At 30.4% G+C, this 19,402-nt stretch overlaps 1 protein-coding gene across 1 annotated transcript in view; it reads left to right on the forward strand.

The window, feature by feature from the left end:
• Positions 1-1,052: 1,052 nt before the first annotated feature.
• LOC143067418 (uncharacterized) overlaps positions 1,053-19,402 on the forward strand; it is a 30,900-nt gene continuing 12,550 nt past the window's right edge. The window contains exon 1 of the mRNA XM_076240674.1: positions 1,053-1,345. The gene's annotated coding sequence lies outside the window, so the exon portion shown is untranslated. The remainder of the gene's footprint in view (positions 1,346-19,402) is intronic.

The following is a 19,402-nucleotide window of genomic DNA, read 5'->3' on the forward strand; positions in this document are numbered from 1 at the left end:
AAAAAAAAAAATATATTTCCTGTCCAGTGTTGATTACTGATCTTGTGATACCCTCGGGAACGAAACTTTTATCGGCTATTGTATCAACCCAGTTGTTGTAAAAACTCATCAAAGTTACCAGGCTTACGATTTGGTACACCACTTGCGCATTTCGTCTTCATTTGACTTATCAGGGTGGTGGTTCAATCAAAATAGTTGAAAAGCCTAAATAAAAATGATTACGAACAACATCCAATACCGAAAATTCAAAAAAGTTGTGAGAAATAAGGTTAATGTAATTTATTGAATTATCAGAGATACCACGCGTATGCTTATGCATTTTATCTTCACTAGACTCATCATCGCCGCTCTAAAACATTCTTCTGTAATTAACTAGTTTTTAAGGTTTGTCATCACATTCGGTCAAGTTTCGATTGTTTGATATATGATAACTTGACATGAATCATCAACGTATTTTAGTAGAAGTAGCACGTTGAATGTTACTTATAGCGCAAGAGTTATCAACTTTTACTTTGTGTTATCCCTGACTCATTTTAAACATAGCGTACTTTTTATCAGTGACAATTGACAACTTTTATCATTTGTTGTTAAAACCAAAGTGTTTGTTTGTTTTACACAAAAACGATATACGCCTTCTAACTATTGACTTTGAATACATATTATAGCAATATATATACGGAACAAACCTCACAATATCTAACAAAACTGTAAAAGAATTCATAACACTGTTGCAACCCCAGAAAATAACCCATAAAACACATTTTATCATCATATCAAAGTTTGACGCTAGCCTGTTATAACAAAGTCAATAGCAGACTTTGTATGCTCACCGCACATTACTACTTTTGAGGAAGTGGTTTATGCCAGCATGATCAATTGTACAGATAAATCCACAAGTCAACTGAACAATAAACATGTCGCTCACAACTATAATGAATGAAGAATCAAAAACTATTGGCCATCCTATTGGCAATTAATTATAGCAAAGAAATACAGTACAAATACCGTTGGGTGACGATAGCGTAATCTATTTCATCGTTAAGCATATGATATATATACAACGGAACAACCTAAAGTCGTCAACAGCAAAACATTAAGTTTATTTTATGTCATTAGAGAAGAATTGGTTCTGGAAAATCAGAAACATTTTTCATGTTAGATTAATAGTAAAATTTTTAATGTTCAAATATTAGTAACGGTACTTACTTTATTCACAGTGTTCGCAATAGAACGATTAATTAGCTGTTTATTACGTTACCGCATAATTAAGGATACTATATAAATTATCGCTAGCTGTAGTTACGTTCACTTAAAATCAAGGCAGTAAACAGACGGGAGGTATAAGGTAGGTTTACTTCACATCTTTATATTATTCAGTTTGGAAATATGTTTTGTGAATTATTGAATAATCAAGGATAAAATATAAATTGATATATACCAATAGCCTTAAAACAAATTAAACACAGAAGATCTACAAACTTAAAATTTTCATAAAGAGCTGAAAGGAAGTGGACATTACAATTTAATTTTATCATCAAAATTTCAACAAATGTTGGAAATACAATGTTTTCTATGCTCGTATATTGAAATTGCACATTATTGTATGGCCAATTTGTGAAAACCTACTGTTCTGTTATAAATTGGACATCTCCATGTGTAAGCGCTGAGGGTTTAACTTACCATCAAAAAAGAACTAAAATTAAATCGGCCGTTTTTGCGAAATATTTCTCTCATCATATCGTAATTTTTAAATGAAAGGCACATTTCTTAATCTATTTATGCTAAGACTTTTTTTCTTTATCACTTTTGATATATATTTTTTTTTATTAAACCATTTCAAGTCACTCCAGTTAGTGAATTATTCAAGAATGGTCAGTTTGGAAAGAAATAACAGCCATGTTTTTTTTTTATTATAAATAGAGAAAATCGTATCAAGCACTTCTGCATTTCTTTTTAAATGACTTTTTTCATTAAGCGATGTTCAAGAAATACATAGTAAAAACCATCAAAATCGATTATAATATTGAAATTGATAGTTTTCAACAATGTGGGTGCGTGCATGCACTCTATCATTTTAAAGGAAGCATTGAAATTCGAACTTTGATTGTATGAATTGTTGGTTTTATTATCTGCCCGTAGTTTGCACTAAGGTTACAACTCTGTATGGGCATGTGACGTGTTTGGCTGTTTTTTTACAGCATTCTTTTCTCATGTATAAATTATTATTACGTATTTATAATAGATATAGAAAGATGTGGTGTGAGTGCCAATGAGACAACTCTCCATCCAAATAACAATCTATAAAAGTAAACCATTATAGGTCAATGTACGGCCTTCAACACGGAGCCTTGGCTCACACCGAACAAAAAAGCTATAAAGGGCCCCAAAATTACTAGTGTAAAACCATTCAAACGGGAAAACAAACGGTCTAATATATATAAAAAACGAGAAACAAAAAATTACATAAACAAACGACAACTACTATATATCCTGATTCCTGACTTAGGACAGTTGCTACCATTTGCAGCGGGATTAAACGTTTTAATGGTACCAAACCTTCTCCCTTTTTCTGGAACAATAGCATACACCAACATAGAAAACCACACGATAAAATATCAATTGGAAGGCTAAACTCAATAAAAAAACGTAAATTAACACACTATGAACATATTTATCTGTTAATTTAATGCTTCTTAAAAAGATAGGTCAATACAATTCAGAAATTTTAGTTTAAATCATACTAGATAATTTGATATTTTAAAATTCTTGTATATATGATAGAAATACAGTTCTCTCTCACTTTAATATGGATCATAATTCAAAGATTACTCCGAAGCAATATCTATTTCATAAATTGAAATTGACATATTGAAGTACTCATATGATATAGTTCGGACAGTCATGCAAGGACAATTAAAGTCATATGAAACGAGTGACTGGTAATTTTTTTTTATCGAATTCTTGAAGCATTGCATGTATATATCATCAGTTAAGTCTCTGTGCACGATTTTATCATTTTTACGCATTGTTATATTGTAATCATGAGAAAAAAATGTATGTCGGTGTGTTATAATGTGAAAATATGGCGGCTAATTAATTGTCGTGTTTTGAAGCCGTAGTTATCACCTTAGTAAACAATCAACAAAGAAGCATGTACATTGAGCACGTGTATAAGATGTACACTAAGATAATAGTTTATTTCAATGACAAATCCATGCGTATTGCGATCACCGGATTTTTACGAGAAATGTCACTCTGAGTTCACTGCATACGTAAAACATATCGGCGAATCGTTTAATGGAAGCAAACAGTTAAAAAAAGTAAAAATTTGCACAATTTATAGAATTTTTTTCAGGAAAAAGTATCTGTACATAAATTTTATAATAAAATCTGCCATTTAGTTATAAAACATATGCATAATATATACATGATTTGAAATTTCATTTGACTTTAATTTTGTGAAAACCTTTCAAATATTGATATTTGATCTTTTTTAAATAATTGCTTTCATCCAATTATTACGTCCTTTTGATGAAATATAACACAATAGGTATCAACTGTAATGCACTAGATGCACTTTTCGAATGTATCTTTCTTGACACTCGAGACGCCGACATATTTAAAAGAAATACTGCAGGTATAATCAAATCCGGACAGTATCTGAATAAGGATTTTTTTTTTAAAATGTTTACCACTAAAGCCATTTGAGGGTATCATCAACTCAGTAGTAATTAATTCGTTACTAATATGATTTATAACAATCCTCTCTCAAATAAATTCCGTTTATAAATTTTGAAATTACAAAGAAAAAAAGGTTTCAACTCTCTCGGATACAGTTCACCGTGGACGAATTTGGCTTTTCAGTGCCTTTATGTCATAAAGCTCTCCAATTGTTTCCGTTCTTATACATCCTTGTCATCCAAATATTGGTGTTTTAGCGTTCCTGGTGGAGGTAAATACACAAAGCGATTCCAACTCAAGAACTTTATTACGCGGTGATTAAAATTTTTGTAATGAATTCAAGATATTGATGATGAATAAATGATTTCTGGAAAGTTGCAAAAATGTAAACAATAATCGGATAAGTCATTGGAACCATAAACCCGCACAAATCTAAAATAGCAGCAACACAGACGTGTACTTATAATTGCATCCATTTAGAAAGTAAGGAATTGTGGCAGGTGTTTAAAAAATAAAATAACAAAAATACTAAACTCCGAGGAAAATTCAAAACGGAAAGTCTCTAATCAGATGGCAAAATCAAAAGGATATCCTTAAAGTATCTAGTGTTTGGCTAAAACACCAAAGATGACCATAAATGCATGCAAACAGATAAAAACATATTTTATCTAAATAGCTTACTTTTTACGATTTTGTTTTTCATTTTGAGTTATTCCTATCTATATTCAGGTAAACGCAACACTTTTTTGTACAACACGTTATTTAGCCAAACTCATATTGACCCAAATTGTTGATATTCACCTTATTGAATGAGCTGTTGTTTAAACTATTTTTTCCCGATATTATTAGTAGTTATATCACAATATTTTGTAAACTATTGATATTAACGCGAGGTGCCAATGCTGTACTATGGCATCAACATTTTCATTTTTTTTTCATTCTTAACTAAGAAGAAACTTGTTTATAATCTGAATGTTTTGGCTTTTCATCTACTTTCCGCATAAATCCAAAGAGATACTTCTCGTACAACACTATACAGAAATTGATATGAATAATTGTTGGTTGGTGCTACTTTTCAATGGTTATTCGTTAGGTCTATTGTGATTTTTAAAAGGTCGCTTTTCCATCTTGTCAATGGAGATTTTCTTCAATAATATACAAAACACTCACACGTGTCACCTGTATATGCTTTCATTCTGAAGCGAACAAATAGCTTGAAAACGACTAATGTGACCAGTTGTCTCGATTCCTGACCTATCATACCTAATGCAGTATAAGGACTTCTATGTGAAATAAAACCAAAAAAAATGTTCACCAAGACAGAGAAAAAAATGAAAACAATATTTCTTTATTTCATGCATTTGAAGTCCGAACAAACAATGTTTAACTTTGGGGAAATAGGTTTAACAACTCATGAGAGTTGAGCATAGCTGAAAATAAATCAACTCTTGTTAAGAAAAAAATTTAAAACAATCATAATAAATTTACCACAGGCGCGTTTATTGTTATATCAAAAGAAAATATTCATTTCTTAAAAATGCTGAAAAATCTATCATTAACAAATTATTGCCATTGATACCAACGAAAAAACAATTATATTTCCAAAAAGTAACAATTGGAAACGAAATCTATGGAATGCACTTGTGATTTACTAATATCACTCAGAGCAATCTAAATGTGTTTATGTCCTTGAATTGTAATTTTACTAATATGTATAATTTGTAATCAATTTTTGTACAACACCTTATTATTATTATGCACATAGCAGTTCAATGCTTATCAATTTTTAATTGATCATCTTCGTTTAGCTTGCATCCAAAATAAAATACTTTGAAGTTTAACTAAACAACCATTCAGAAGTAGCTTTAATGTTTTCCTCTTGATTTTTTTATCAAGCAAAGAACAACAAAGAAAATACTATTAGTTCTGTCACTCTCCATAGAATACAAAGGATTGCATATAATTTCGAAAGAATTAAGCGAACGGAAAAATGACCATTGGAGGAAGGGAAAATGATTCACAATTAAATCTGTTGATTAAGACTGCCAGTCTGACACCAGCAGATTATTTCCTAATTTACTCTAGACGTAGAACTGAAGTATTACTCGCAAGGGAATGCTTTATTGCTACCACAAGACCAAATTTCCACTCTGAAGTCACATCCATAAACCTCCAAAGACAGATTATATTTTATTGAGTAGGTGCTCTACAACCCCCACTTTTATTACAATTGACTGGGGAACACAATGTACATAATTCAATTCTTCCAGGGGACAGCATGTTGACATGTATAACATTTGTCTTGTTATTCAGATGAATTTGATTACACAAACGTCTACGAAAACGAATTTGTTTCATTGCTGTATCATTAAATTGTTCCACTTAGTGCTTTTTATCACATTTGTTAGAGCTGTTTGAAACTTTTTGAAACATATATGCTGATCAGGGTAGAAAATTATTCAACACTTTGACTCAAATCTAGTAAGCTGAATTGGAGACTTTGCAATTTAACTCTCGCTTTATTGCACTGTTTTAAGAGTTAATTTGTATGACGGTTTTATTTTTACATTGTTTCAACAAGACTTCATGATACACCTTTTCGCAGATCTGAGTGTAGTAGGTCGGAAGTCTAGAAATTTGCACTAAATATAGGTTTTAACTGTCATTGCCGATTGAAAATACTTGTAACAAGTTAGAAATTTATTTGTATCAATGTTACTACCGTTAAATGTCGGTTTTATATATTTCTGACCTCCTTAGATATTGATATTAAGACGGATCAATTTCCATTTTTAAAGCATTTTTGTAATAATCACGAACGATTGTTTTCTTTAAAATGAAATTTATATAGAATAAGACACTCCTTACTTTTAATGTAGACGCAACATTAGTTTACCGATGTTCTAAACACATGAATTCATTAAGAGAACATGCAAACCATCGACTACAAAAAACACATGAATTCATTAAGAACATGCAAACCATCGACTACAAAAAAACACATGAATTCATTAAGAACATGCAAACCATCGACTACAAAAAACACATGAATTCATTAAGAACATGCAAACCATCGACTACAAAAAACACATGAATCCATTAAGAACATGCAAACCATCAACTACAAAAAAACACATGATTTCATTAAGAACATGCAAACCATCGACTACAAAAAAACACATGAATTCATTAAGAACATGCAAACCATCGACTACAAAAAACACATGAATCCATTAAGAGAACATGCAAACCATCGACTACAAAAAACACATGATTTCATTAAGAACATGCAAACCATCGACTACAAAAAAACACATGAATTCATTAAGAACATGCAAACCATCGACTACAAAAAAACACATGATTTCATTAAGAACATGCAAACCATCGACTACAAAAAAACACATGAATTCATTTAGAACATGCAAACCATCGACTACAAAAAACACATGAATTCATTTAGAACATGCAAACCATCGACCGACAACAAAAAACACAAAACAACAAGCAATAAACTCTCGCTTTAGATTAGTCTTTAAGCAAAATAGAACAGGTTTACTTTAATTTTATTAGACATAAGAAAGGAATAAAATATTGCGGTTCAAATAATTCATTGCTGACGAAATTACTATACAATTTGTTTTTACTTTTACTGTTTCAGAAGTGGATAAGTCTTTAAAACAAATCAAATTAAACCATTTGAATATTGAAGACTTACATTAGCGCTAATGCATGTAATTTTGTCTTATTGTATAGCTGATTTACTTTTAAGAAATTTAACTCGTCGATAATAAATAATTCATGAAATCATATTTCCCCATAATATTAAATTATATCGAATGAATCTACTTGTATTGTAACGGATATAGTATTTCTATTACATAAACTTATATACAGTGTCTAGGAACTTTGATATGATAAATTAAAACGTCAACGAATTCATATTTAAACATGTATTTTAAACTTGCATTCATAAATCAATATATACAAACATTCGCCCTCATCCTTAAACTAGGAACGTCCAAGGTAAAAGAGAAAAGCAGTAGAATAAAATGATTTATGTTGGTACAAGAGGATTAACAAAAAATGGTTGACTTTTTAGTACTTTATCGGAATGTGACATACAGTGTTATGTGTTCAAAAATATGATAGGTCATCAACCTTGTTGTCAGACTATATATTTTGACAGTTACACATTATGCCTTGATTATACAGAGAAAAAAGCATCTTAATGTGAATAGAAGACACATGAGATCAAAACAAACTGAAACAAAATATGAGGAGATAGCTCTTATTAACATTCGTCGAAAATGAAAATAATAATTGGGTCACAATATGTTTTTTTTTCCTGCTATACTTTATAATATTTCTGAGTTCCATCACACTATAAACGGGATGATTTCAACTTTCCAATTATCAATTTCCCATTTCTCAACAGTAACATACCCTCTGCTTCTTCGTATGGTACATATCTCAATTGATATGTTATGCTCGTGCATGTTCACACTATACGGACTTCATATACATGAGTGTGCTCCCTAAGCAGAAACTGCTCCAACAAATATATGAGGAGGACAGATTTTAAAAAATGACGCTCCGTAAACTTTACGGACATCATCATAAATTGGTTGATCCCTACGATGCGTCTTTGTTCAAACTAACTAAGGACATTTTTACAACGTGTTAGATTGTGGTTCGTCATTACGTCATCAGATCTTTTAATTACCGAACGTGACTTATTCCCGATTGTGACTGTTTTGCTGAGTGGGAATTCACATTGCTATAAGACGTGTCACGGTACTTTTCTACCGGATCTTTTCGAATTTTGTCAAATGTCTTAACGTTTGTAGTTGTGAATCTTTTTCTTCTCTATTGTATTCGTGTGTTATGGTAAAGATAATTAATCACCAAGTTCATTTATTAGATTTTAGTTTGGGTCAACTTAATTTATACGATATATTTGGTTTACAGTTTGATTTAGAAGAAACACCGACATAGCTAGACAAAACAATTAATTATCTTATTACTACCACACTTTGATGATAATTAGTATTTTATTTTCATTGTTATTAAAAAATGGTATCAGTATTACAAACCTAATCTTGAATTCTATCCTAATTCTATCCTTTTTTGGGGAAATCTTTAGAAATTCCAATGTGACGTCACTTTGTGCGTTAATCGCTTTGGCTAACTCGGCTGTGAATTTTTATATGCTAGTTTAGGTTGTTTTATGTATTCGTTTTTATTCTGTAGTTAGTCGTTTTATCATGTATATCTATTATATAGTCATGTATATCTATTATATAGTCATTTATAAAAATTTACTGTTTGCAAAAGTATGAATTATTCTTAATAATAAGGATGTTCTTATCCCAGGCAGAAAACCCTAGCTGTATTAATCTCAATTTTTTGGATGTTTTGGTCCTCAATGCTTTTCAACTTTGTACTTGTTTTGCCTTTCGAACTTTGTTCATCTGAGCGTCACTGGTTAATCTTCTGTGGGCGAATATAGTTGTCAAAGATACCATGATAATACGTAACGAAACTCGCGTCTGACGTATTAAATTTTAAACGTGATACCCTTTTTTATCTATTATTCGTGTGTTTCTCTGTTCTATATGTTTTCCCATTCAATTGTATTGTAGTCCTGTCATGTTATGTTGTCATGTAAATGTTATATTTAACATTGCCATAAAAGCGGGAGGTTTGGCATGCCACAAAAACCAGGTTCAACCCACCATTGTTTTCTTAAAATGTCCTGTACCAAGTCAGGAAAATGGCCATTGTTATAGTATTGTTCCTTTCTGTGTGTTTTACATTCTAATGTTGTGTTTCTGTAGTTTCGTAGGTCTCTTCTTATATTTAATGTGTTTCCTTCAGTTTTAGTTTGTAACCAGTATTAACAACGACATTAATGTGGCGGATGACATCAATTTACTGCTTTAAAACTAATTTGATTGTTTTTGACAAATATTCTATCAAACCTATGCTAGCATCCAAATGAATGTATCTATTTATTTTGAAATCTCTATGCAGTGTACTCGGCTCTAACAGAACAATTAATTGCTTTTTACGATTGACATATTTAACCAATTTAAAAACCACTCATTTAAGGGATTTCAAACATCCAATTGTTTGATATATTTCTTTATATGTTTTTCTTTTAAACGTCTTAAAACGAAAAACATCTAGTTGATAAAACTTTAAAAAAAAAAAAAAAAAAAAATTCAAGGCTATGTATTTGACATCGCATCTTATGAATATGGAAAAAACAAAATTTGAACCATTTATTTGAAAGTTCCTAGTTCTTAGACTTTAGCAATTGTAAATGTTATATTTGCATGATCTTTTATCATTTGGACATTCGGTAAGATCATAAGTATCATTGATAGAATAAAAGGTGAGCCCCACTGTCAACCAATATGTTTACCGAAGTCAAAACAGAGAACATAAAATCGTGACATTGGTAAGATCTATTGTGCCTATCATTAACTTTACAAAATAAGTTGTACCACTATGTCCGTTACAGGAAATTGATAAATGCATAAAAATCAATCTTCATCGCCACAGATACTTCAAATAATGTCTTCTTAAAGATTTATTTAGGTTCATTATTCCAAAAGTAAATCACTTATACAGTAAAATAAAGATACACTGAAGCGAATTCCCTCAAGGTCATTTGAATCAGGGGAAGTTGTAAAATTTTGGACCTATTAGTATAATGTTTATGAAGTTACTTGCTCATTTAGAGAAGTAAATAAGAGCATTAACGATCGAATGACATACATTTTACGATAATCTGATTTTTTTCTATCAGCTGTGTATCCAAAGTTTAATTTATTTATATACGTTTAATTCTTTTTTTAACTTTGTTCCGTTAAGTTTTCGCTTATTGCTTTACATTTTGTATTTGCACTTCATCAAAAGGCAGATAATACAATTGTTCTGTCTGAGTTTATACATCTTGCAGTTGAAGAATAATGCTTTGACGCCAAAATCGTGTACATAGTTGCTTTTATAATATTTGTTACGGTAAAACTCTGTTAACGCACTTGTTTACAACACAACAAAAGAATTTTCAATTTGAGAAAAAATACTTCTTTGTGGCCCATTTGAATTAAATGTGATTGTTTTAAACGAGTCATTTATCCAGAGTTAATTTTACAACAATCGTTGTCACTACAATGCACAGCAAGTGCAAACCGACATCTAATTGAGTTCATGCAAACCGAATAAATGACCAACTGGTGTTCTTTGTGACTCGATTAAACGGTTGATTTCTGTCTAATTTTAAGAACAGAATTACGAATGTATCATCGCTTTCTCGAGGAACATTAATCAATAATTTTATCGGTTGGCCTACAATAATAAACCATTATATTCAAACGTCCATGCTTTAAAGTTGATACGACCCACACGGATTGTATTCGTTTTGAGATCCTCAGACAACCTTTTTTTTCTCTTGGACGGAACATTCCAAACGAATGTACGAGTCTTGAGCATCGGTTAAATACATTATTATTGTCTTCTTTTTTTACACATTTTCAAGGAAAATAGATTACTACTTTTGTTATTACAATATTGATTGCTGTATCATAAGGATCAGGTTTTATTCTCATCTGATTTTGTCTAATGATTAGTTCGTGTCTATGCGTTTCCCTCAATTTTAGTTTGTAACCCGGATTTGTTTTTTTCTATCGATTTATGAGTTTTAAACAGCGGTTTACTACTGTTGCCTTTATTTGAACCAGTGTTTTGATTCCTTTTGAACTATATTTAAAATTGAAAGATCAAGCTGATGGTCTTTCTTTAAATTTCATAGGACGGAAAATTACTGATAGAATGTTTGTTTTCGGTATTTTCAACTATCTACAAATTTTGGTACCACTTTTTATTACATAATTTTTCCTGGACGAATACCACTGATATAATAGTTTATAGGATAGCATTGCATTGTAATATCAACTGTTTATTTTCATTTCATATAGGATAATTTTCTAGGAAATTTTAGTATAAGAGCTACATTTCGTAAAGCCGAAAATGTTTGGAGTTGTTCTTCACTTACAACTCTCTGCACCAACTAGTTATAGACGCGTCAACGTTATATAATTTTTCAAGTAGGATTCTAAAGTTGGTAGAAAGTGTTGTCTGCTTTTCTATCCATTTTTATGGGGAAGGAAAGAGGATTCCTGTAATCTTATTTTGATATTATCAATATATCTTAATTTTGATTGTTGGTTACTTCACGTTGCTTTATATACCGTTTATGCTTAACTATACTAATTGGTGGACTTCGGCTGTTATCTGCTCTTTGGCCGAATTGTTGTCTCTTTTACATATTCCCCTTTTCCATTTAAAATTTTATCTTGTACAAACGAAGTGCTCTGTTTCCTCTAAGCTACCGAGTTTTAGAGCTTTTCGATAACGAATAAGAAATACATTTTTGTGACATTTTCACCTGATTAAAAGTCTGCACTAGATTATCTATCAATCATAACAATGAACAAGTGAAGGATTTTTCTACCTAATTTTCATTTTTTAAATTTGATTAATTGAATAATTGCTGCTTGCGAGATATATCAGCTATATTGTCTCGCCATTGATGTTTTTGTCATTGATTTGTTTTGATAACATGTGAATGTACAGCGCCTTGGAGTATTTTTCATTTTTTTATATATAGGGTGCTTTATAAATTTTCATAAGTTTTATTAGTATTATTATTTCTCTTAAATATATTATCGCGACAAGGTGTGAATGAATCGTATTTTTATAAACCACATGTAATAGTTACTTAGAGAATTGAGTTGCTTATACATAAACAAACTTTAACTTGGAAGACGACTGACTTACTATCCTGGTACCTTTGATAACTATTTACAAATATATAATGATGGTATCATCTCAAACAAATAAGAACCACTGATTTGAAACCTTTGTTAGTGGACCATACGTCCCAGAGGGAATTATCAACTAAGAATTCGTCACTGCTTAGATTTTGACAAGATTTACCATGGTAACGGTTAATTCAGAAAAACGCTTCATACGCACGAAATAAAAAAGTTTTTTGATTTAGAAATGTAAATATTTTCCTTTTTGCTGTATTATTCGATAAACATTTTCTGTCAATTAAGGTACAAAAAGTGATTTCATTAGCAGAAATTATGAATGATTGAAATATTTGATTTTACGTCTCTTTATCATCTTTTACTTTCACTAGTTTCCATTTAAATTCCAATGTTTAAATCAAAACTAAAACATCTAACTGATCTATTCAGATATTAATGATTTATTAATTTTATGTTATACTAATTATTATTAAAAATATAATTTCTATACACTTTTTAAATAAAATGACAATTTCAATACTTAGACAAGCAAGAAAAACTACCACATTATGACAGTTATGTAACGCAAAAAAAATATGTCTTTCATAAGAAATATGAAAGATTGACAGTTTTTATTGATAATACATCTATGACGACGCGTTTGCTTTGTGACGCTATTAGTAAACACTTTGGCTTTTTATCATAGCAGTTAAGAGGAAATTGTTTAACAGTATACACATTAAAGCTATAGCATTTATACACTTTCCATGATTATTACTTGTTTATATGGATTCCTCATTTATTTTGACGGGAAAATTATTATGCAACACACTCTTATAGACATTCTGGTCTTTTCAACACTTAATAATAAAAACTGCTTAATGATAGGACTAACATAAAAGAGTCATTTCTGCGTCAAAAGTGCCCGTTTACAGTCTGTTTTAGAAACTTAAAATGAAGTTTCTTATTAGAAATGTATAGTCTAGTTACATAGACTATTATTCCCCATTTTTAATGACTTTAGAGTAAAAAGAATATTATTTATTATTGAAGTTAAAGACCCATTTATTCTAAAAAAAATATCTATCAATCATAACAATGAACAAGTGAAGGATTTTTCTACCTAATTTTCATTTTTTAAATTTGATTAATTGAATAATTGCTGCTTGCGAGATATATCAGCTATATTGTCTTGCCATTGAGGACGAACATTTAATTTTTTTTATCGCTTTTACTGAGATAATACAACAGTTGAATATTCATTACGTTACATCAGGCGTCGTTATAACTTTCCATATATAAGACTGATTTCCTGCGTATATTGCGGTCAATTTTCAATTAGTATTTTTACCCGGAAAACAGATAAAACATTATATAGTTGAAACCACAAAAGTTACATGTTTTTGTAGGACCCACAATCTTTTCGTCAAACATTACTTTGTCTCGTGAAAAATTTATACAGCAAAAAACTCCGAGTTTGAAACAAAAATGAAGCAACGAGATTCCTCTATGTGTATCTCAATTTGATCTTAACGATCAATTTACATTCTCAAAACGTCCACAATACTTTCCATCTATTGTGAAAGTCTCACGTCCAAGATGAATACATTGTTCTAGTTAAAACAATATGGATGGCAACTAAACATAATGTCATAACCAGATATATTTACTTTAAGACGTAATGTATTCTACAGGCGAAGGTTTAAGTAATAGCTTTGCCTCTGTTGAAATGAGGCTATTGACCTGCAAAAATAACACCATATATACCAAATACTAACTCTGCTGTACCATTGTATATAACGATATTTTACGTAGCTGTTTCAGTTTAAAGAGAACAAAAATATTCAATGCTATGTGGCAAGTGAAATCGCATGTTTTTTTAAATCAATGAACGTTTTAAAACGTGGAATTAAATGAAAAGTTCTATTATTAGAATCTAAATCTCAAAATTAACAATCTGCCGAATTTTACTGCATACAAGGACATTACACTTTGAACTAAATTTTCGAATATTTCAAAGATCACAGCATTATATTCAAACAACCACCTAATGTATGTATCACTGCTGATAGTGATTAGCTAGTTTCATCTTTTCCTACATTAAGTATCTATATACAACGCAATGTACGTAAATTTGTGTGACTGACTTCTTTTGTTATAAATTGAAAGAAAGAAAACTCGTTGAACAGAAATTTAATTTTGCCACTGATCCCAAATATTCAATTCTAAAACATAACATTATCTTCTTTAGGGATAGCTAGAAAAAAAATGTCGAATTCCAATCTTGAGCTGAGTAATATTTGATTGTCCTAAAATCTGTTTTTAAGGGATATTTAAAAAACGCAATGTCCGTATATATATTTATAAGTTATTTCCCTTGTTCAACTATATATGAATACATGTTGATTCACTGTAATGATCTTGACTTTCTGCAGTTACGTGCAGATGAGAATGTTTAATAGACGGAATTTTAAACAGAGGTCAATGAAATATTACAATGAAGAATTCTACCCACTGTCAAAAATTTGTAAATAATGACTTGCCGTTTATAATAAGGAAAAATCATCACATTACCAGGTGTCTTGACAAGTACCATTCAAACAATGTATGTTTTATGTTTTTGTCATTGATTTGTTTTGATAACATGTGAATGTACAGCGCCTTGGAGTATTTTTCATTTTTTTTATATATAGGGTGCTTTAGAAATTTTCATAAGTTTTATTAGTATTATTATTTCTCTTAAATATATTATCGCGACAAGGTGTGAATGAATCGTATTTTTATAAACCACATGTAATAGTTACATAGAGAATTGAGTTGCTTATACATAAACAAACTTTAACTTGGAAGACGACTGACTTACTATCCTGGTACCTTTGATAACTATTTACAAATATATAATGATGGTATCATCTCAAACAAATAAGAACCACTGATTTGAAACCTTTGTTAGTGGACCATACGTCCCAGAGGGAATTATCAACTAAGAATTCGTCACTGCTTAGATTTTGACAAGATTTACCATGGTAACGGTTAATTCAGAAAAACGCTTCATACGCACGAAATAAAAAAGTTTTTTGATTTAGAAATGTAAATATTTTCCTTTTTGCTGTATTATTCGATGAACATTTTCTGTCAATTAAGGTACAAAAAGTGATTACATTAGCAGAAATTATGAATGATTGAAATATTTGATTTTACGTCTCTTTATCATCTTTTACTTTCACTAGTTTCCATTTTAATTCCAATGTTTAAATCAAAACTAAAACATCTAACTGATCTATGCAGATATTAATGATTTATTAATTTTATGTTATACTAATTATTATTAAAAATATAATTTCTATACACTTTTTAAATAAATTGACAATTTCAATACTTAGACAAGCAAGAAAAACTACCACATTATGACAGTTATGTAACGCAATAAAAATATGTCTTTCATAAGAAATATGAAAGATTGACAGTTTTCATTGATAATACATCTATGACGACGCGTTTGCTTTGTGACGCTATTAGTAAACACTTTGGCTTTTTATCATAGCAGTTAAGAGGAAATTGTTTAACAGTATACACATTAAAGCTATAGCATTTATACACTTTCCATGATTATTACTTGTTTATATGGATTCCTCATTTATTTTGACGGGAAAATTATTATGCAACACACTCTTATAGACATTCTGGTCTTTTCAACACTTAATAATAAAAACTGCTTAATGATAGGACTAACATAAAAGAGTCATTTCTGCGTCAAAAGTGCCCGTTTACAGTCTGTTTTAGAAACTTAAAATGGAGTTTCTTATTAGAAATGTATAGTCTAGTTACATAGACTATTATTCCCCATTTTTAATGACTTTAGAGTAAAAAGAATATTATTTATTATTGAAGTTAAAGACCCATTTATTCTAAAAAAAAATATCCTTATTATCTCATTAATAACTTACAATGACTTCCTTTATTAGCAATGTTTTATAGAACGTACTTAAGTGTTCAATGTGACATTCGTTTTCCAACTTTCCAGGGACGATTAACAAAAAAGTGTGACCTAACTATATATTTTCATATGATACGTATCGCTGTTTTTCTTCCGATGATTATCGCCAAGAAGGTGCTTTGGATGCAAATGAATCATATTTTTAATAACTTCATGTAATAATTACATAAATTGTATTTTTAAATACACTCATGTAGATGATTCTATTAATAATGTAAGTTATAAGTTTTTATTTAGACGGATTAAATGTCATATGAACATACGGAAATATTAAAAAAAATGTATAACCAACATTAGGTATGGTCAAATTTGCTTGAGGGAGTTAGAGTTTTGGTGACGTTGCAAAATGAAACATTCATACCAAAATAAACCGACAAAATTGAATTCCATGTCGCAATCTATTTTTAGATAAGGCAACAGTTATACAACAAGTTAGATCCATGGGACAAAACAATGATTCACAAATATAATAGGAATTAAACGGAACTTCGAACTGCCAACGTATTATCTCAGGTCATCAATACCGCTTTTTATGTTATGGATTAACATTTTAGGCTTTCGCAGTATATATTTGTATTGCTTCGATATGTGTTCGAATTGAAAACAATTTAAAAATATTCTCACCCACGAGTATGATATAGCATCAATTAGACCACGAGTATGGTATAGCATCAATTAGAAGCTAGGAATCAAGCAGTAATCTCATCAGTTAATTTGCAAAGAACACCTAATTGAATTAAATCTGATAATTTGATGAAAGATATACCAGAGAGGTGTTAATTTCTTACGAATAAGACATATGATTCTGATCATCAATTTTCTTGACAGATTGATACTAGGGTGCTTTCGATGAAGGCAGTAAATCGACTTCGTTTCTTAATGACAATTTTGAGAATGAAAAGCCAGCTATGATTAAATGAACCTCAAACTCATTCATTTGCTCGTAACATCTTGTGGCTGATTTCATTAGAGTGATTCCAGTGTATTCATTACAAATTAGCTCCAAAATTCAGATTGCTTCTCTGTTTACATCATTAACTTCGTCATCAATACGGAGAATCTTCGTTTTCAAACGAGGCTAATATTGTCTGACCTATGCTGTTCGTATTTATATAAATGATTTGGAAGTTTTCATTAGATTGGCCCATGTGCCCCTATTACGGTAAAAAAAAAATGAGCAATAAAAGTAAATAACTAGTATGATGCCGCCGTAAAAAGCAAAACAATTCAATTAGCTTAAAGCGTTATGTCCTCGGTGAATGCCCTTAACGGTCAGCATCAATAAAACAGTACGTACTAGATTTGCAACGTTCGATGTCCATTTTTGTGATAACATTCACAAGCAACGCATAGATCAAAAGGTGGGAAACCCGCTCCTACGCTAGCTCAAAATGCATAAATTATAAAAAGCCTCATGATGAACTGATAATAAGAACTTACCTTTACCGAAAACTCAAAAAGAAGAAATTTAGGAAAACCTCTGACTTAACCATTATAAGGACCGCAAAGGACAACATGCGAGTTACCATTTGATAAACATTTACATGAACTCGAATAGCAAAATGTAGGAAGGCATTTTATTCAAATAAGAAAGCAGTTAAATCATTGGAATGAACTCAGATGCAATTCCCTTGTACATGGCATACAATTTCCTTTGCACACTATCGAGTACAGAAAAAGATAGTATCATTAAGGGGGCTCGCGAGTCTAAATCAAATTTTTTATTTAATATAGGATTTCGCTCTATTTTTCTATAAATGAACTTTATCTTATACTAAATAGAAAAATGAAATAAAAAAATGGGGTCACCGTTCATTTACGCTCACAATCTGCCTTCGAAAGAAGCATACATTTTTGTTAATGTCCTTTTTTTCTGTTGAACTAATAGGAGAAAAAGCGGTAATATCGAAATAAAAAAAGAACTAAATTACAGAAATCGCCTAAATTTTACAATTATTTAGTTTATGTACAGCTTATACAACGGTATATAGAAAATCTATGACATACAGTAACGCGACTGAAACCATCAATTTCGAAAATTTAAAGACATCCAAAACTAAATTACAGTACAACAGTCAACAGTGAGGTATAAGCTCAATCACTATAAAAACAAACAAACATGTTTCAAAGAAATACAAAAAGACATATAAACAAAGCTAATTATCAAAAATGAAAGACAAGAATACAAAAATTACCTTAGAACAATAACACTATGATAGGGTGTGTAATTACACTACAACGTCACATGTATCAAAGAAATACAAAAAGGCATACAGACAAAGCACTTTAGCGAATATGAAAGCCAAGGATACAAACATTTTCATTGAACAATAACACAATGATGGGATGTAAAAGTGCAGAGTCACGTCAAATGGATATCACAAAAAAACAAACTGATACGGTAATAACTGTCCTTTCCTGGATTTAGATATTTCGGTTTTAAACGGGAAACTCCACACTAAAATTTACTACAAAAGGGACGATTTTTCGTTCCCTATTGTTAATTTTCCATTTTTAGATGGTGATGTTCCTTTGGCACCATCTTATGGTGTTTATATTTCACAGCTCGTTCGCTATGCCCGTGTCTGTTGTGACGTTTTTGATTTTAACGAACGCAATCTTTGTATTACTGGTAAATTATTAAACCAGGGATATCGTTACTATAAATTACTTAAAACCTTTACTAAATTTTTCCATAGATATACAGATTTGCTTTTAAAGTTGGGTTGTACCTGTAGAAAACTTATTTCAAACGGGATAGCACATCCTCATGTTTACGGAAATGTTGTTAACCGTGCCCGGAAATTTAGAAATGATCCTTGTAAACTTATCGTTCCTTTAAATAAACTTATGCTAAAAGGTTACCATTCAACACTGTAATAAGATCATTGAATATTGT

This window comes from Mytilus galloprovincialis, chromosome 3 (genome assembly GCF_965363235.1).
Source record: "Mytilus galloprovincialis chromosome 3, xbMytGall1.hap1.1, whole genome shotgun sequence".
NCBI lineage: Eukaryota > Metazoa > Mollusca > Bivalvia > Mytilida > Mytilidae > Mytilus > Mytilus galloprovincialis.